The 3,794-nt window shown below is 44.1% G+C and overlaps 1 long non-coding RNA gene across 1 annotated transcript in view; it reads left to right on the forward strand.

Moving 5' to 3' along the window:
* Positions 1-3,399, forward strand: part of LOC107183727 — a 13,393-nt gene extending 9,994 nt beyond the window's left edge. The window contains exon 3 of the long non-coding RNA XR_001514538.1: positions 3,388-3,399. This is a non-coding gene — a long non-coding RNA (uncharacterized LOC107183727). The remainder of the gene's footprint in view (positions 1-3,387) is intronic.
* Positions 3,400-3,794: the final 395 nt, after the last annotated feature.

Genomic DNA, 3,794 nt, shown 5'->3' on the forward strand with positions numbered 1-3,794 from the left:
AGCCCAGATTTCTTCTACAGTTACATTTACCATAGTGCTTAATGTCCCAAAATCTTTCCTATAAAGGGCTGGTGTTTCAGTCAGGTTACGGTGTATCTACTAGGTTATGTTGCCGTGACAAACAGCTCCCAATGCTCCGTGATATAGAATAACACGTGTGTTTCTTGCTTACGCATCTGTAGTGTGTCTTTTTGTCACCTTCATTCTGGGATCTAGGCTGGTGGAGCAGCCACATGGAGAACATGGATGGTCATTTCGTGGCAGAGGAAGAAATCAATGTGGGAGGTGGCACTGGCTATTAGGCTTCCTCCTGTAGACAACACTCAGTTGTCTACTTGTCAGGTGCTGTGCCTATGGGTTTGCCTGTGTGTAGGCGACTGCCTTTTCCTAAGCTCGTGTTAGAAAGTCTTATACGGGCTGACCACCCAACCTGACCCTTCTAGGGCTTCAAACTGGGCCCACCTCTCTCTCAGTTGCTGGGCTGGCAGCACCCAGGTTCCAGGATGGCTCCATCCTGACTACAAACCAGAGAGTGTTTGTGGGACTCTTGTCCAGGGGTCACAGGTGGTTTAGAAAACCAGAGGTCACTTAATTGAGGTGGAGTTAGCCGTGCAAAAGTTGAATGGTTTATGCTTGGTGCCATTCTGAAGCACTTGAAAGCACCCATTACTGCATGTGATCTATATACTTGTGTTTTCATCCAGTCTACCTGAAACATCTGGAATGTGGTGTAATGAAATTGCAGTTTGAAAACTTGTATTTTTCTTCTAGAAAATAGGCTCAAGTGTGAAAGTGGCAGCCAGGTGAAGGAGTGACTGACAGTGTCGAGAACTCCATCCTGAAGATGAACAAGACCACTTTGAGCACAATGTGCTGAGACATGTTTGGCAGACCTTTGAAGAGTTCTGCCTTTGACCTTGTCCCTGAGACCAGGCAGTGAATGTGACCTGGGGTGAGTACACCGCTCAAATACCATGTGCTCAAACATGACTGTCCAGCCTGAATTCCTCTGTTACAAATAGGCCCCAACCCACTAAACACTTGGTCTGGAAAAAAATTGAGAAATTGGATCGGGCAACATTTTGCTACATCCATGTATAACCTAAACCTTGTGCCGTCAGACACAGATATTCAAGTTCATGTCCATTGCTATGTGAACTGCAATTTAAGAGACAATTAGGAGACGACGCAACCAATTATGGGTCTTTTACCTCTGACTCAGAAGGTTGGTACATCTGCCAGATTGGATCGTATGCAAACATGGGTCAAGGCTGTTGAAGATGTGGGCTATATTTCTCAAACTTGTTTCATCATTCTTACTATCCCTCTCACCCCCCACCATTGAATATGTATAGGGAATAATGTTAGAGACATTCATGTAAAAATGGCAGAAAAGTTAAAAATTTTAATAGCCTGCTTATTATATGGACCAGTTTGCCCATGTGAGAATAAATCTTTTTAAATATTAACAGATCCACCTGAAGCAGAGTAACAGAATCTTAAAAAAGAAAAAAAAAAGACAATTCATCATTGTCCTTACAGGTTCACAAGTTTAAAGACTTGTGATTTCTTGCCCCGGCAGGATGGTCGAGAATGTACTTTAATTCCCAAGGTTTCTAGGTATGAACTTAGAAGTGCTGTGGAGACCGTTTGCCACAATGTCCTTTACCAGATGCCTGTCCTTCAGGATCCTGGCCATGTGGAATAATTGGGGAGTGGTTTCATAGCCATTAATTATGTGGTTTACCTCAAGCACCAAGTTTACACAAACTTAGCAGCACACGGTGAAGTCTTGTGGGGCGGCATTTCCTGATCATTCTAAGAGGACTTAATTCCTTGGCTCCCTCTTGTCCTCTGAGCTTTGGCAAATGCCAACAGCACATGCATTTTGCCAAATGCCAACAGAACATGTTTGTATACAATTCTGACTCCTCTGATGGCTCCAGTTTTGGTATGACTTTGAAAGAAAAGAGCCCAGACTTCCTCCTCTATTTTTCTTTCTTTTGTTTTTGAAATTCGAAGCTATGCAGGGAAATAACGCAATAGGATCAGATACACTGATTCTGGATTGGCCTCTGCCTAGGAGACTGCTTCAACTCTAATCTTAGGAATGTGCCGTGTTTCCTAGGATTCCGGATGCCCAGCCAGTCATCATACGTCACCCCCATTCCAGAGTCTGGCCTCTGGTGGTGGTGGCAATGATGTGAGGCAGGAGGGGCTGCTAGTTGTAGGAGTTCTGACCTGAATCTCCCACTGGGCCCAAATCTCAGGATCAGTTGGGCAGTGTTCAAACTAAACATACTGTCCTAGGACTAGCCTGGACAGGAAACGCCCTCCCCAGGGGGACTGAGTCATTGCCTTCAGGGACGCTCATTCCTGAACCTCAGATATAATTCTGCAATTGATGCCGGTGTAATATAGCTCCGCTCACAGTTATGTTAGAAAGATCAAATGAGCGTTTTTAAGAAGCAGAGGTTCTTCTCTGAGGCAGTAGGGTAAGCCACTAAATCCAGGGTGTTCAGATGCCACCATTCTCCCCTCCGTGACCAGGGTAAATGTCATCATGGCACAGGTTCTAGCTGGATCTGGACATGGCCACCAGATCCTTCTCAAACCTGTGCTCCAGGCGTCTGTCGCAGACTGATTGGCATATAAATAAAATCCTTTCCTAACCCTGCTCAACCTGCACCAGCTGCAGAAAGTAACTCCTTTTATATAATCAAGGAGGAAGGAGAAAAGGCAGATTTATCTTCTAACATTGAATGAACAACTATTGTATGTTAGACACTGTGCTAAGAAAGTTCGTACACTTATTCCATTCAATCCTTTCAGTAATCAGGGTGTCAGGTGTCACGATTTCCATTGTTCTTAAATGGAGACAGTCTCAGGCCCACGTCACAGAGGTGGTAGGTTCAGTGATGAAGCAGGGGTTCAAGTCCAAGTCTGAATCTGAAGGCCATATCACACTTGCTTGTCAAGCCTTTTTTAGAATCATTGTTAATAACCACTTGTTTTTATGATTTTAAATGTGGTGTACAGGTTTGGGGAAATGGCTGAAAGTACAGTTTACCATGAATTTATTAATTTCTACAACAGATATTCCTTGAGTACTTACCTACTCCTCTTACTCTCTGGGGATATTGTGGTGAACAAATCAGATTTAAAAATTATTTTCCCATGGAACATACATTCTAGTGGGAGAAAGTAAATAATAAATAATGAGCAGAGTAAATATGTAAATTATCTTCATAGTGCTATGAGAAAATAAGAAGACTGTAGCGAGATAAGGATAATTGGCTAGAGAAGAGGGCTGGGTCCTCAGAGACTGGATGTTTAATAGGGGATGTCTGATATGTGGGGGAAGAGTGTGTTATACAGAGGGACTAGCTAGTTTAAAGGCCGTAATGTGAGAGTATCCCTAAAATATTTGAGCTCCAGTGTGCCTTAAACAGAGCGAGTGAGGGATAAAGCAATGCGGGGGGCGGGGTGGGGGGGGAGCATGGCGCCAGACTGAGGAGTCTTTTAGGTCATGGTACGGACTTTGGCCAAGTGTGATGGGGAGCCACTGAAGGGTAGGAGCAGAGGAGTGATATGATATGATCGGGTGTATTTTAAAAGGATCACTCTGGCTTCTGTGAAGATTGTAGGCTGTGAGTGAGGGGAGGATGAAAGCAAGGAGCTCGGCTGTAATAATCCAAGTGAAATATGGTGGTGGCTTGGACCAGGGAGGAAGTGGAGAGAAGAGGTCATATTCTGGGTATACCAATGGTCTAAAGGATAGGATGTAGGTTATG

The sequence above is a fragment of the Myotis davidii genome, unplaced genomic scaffold (genome assembly GCF_000327345.1).
Source record: "Myotis davidii unplaced genomic scaffold, ASM32734v1 scaffold281, whole genome shotgun sequence".
In the NCBI taxonomy this organism is placed as follows: Eukaryota; Metazoa; Chordata; class Mammalia; order Chiroptera; family Vespertilionidae; genus Myotis; species Myotis davidii.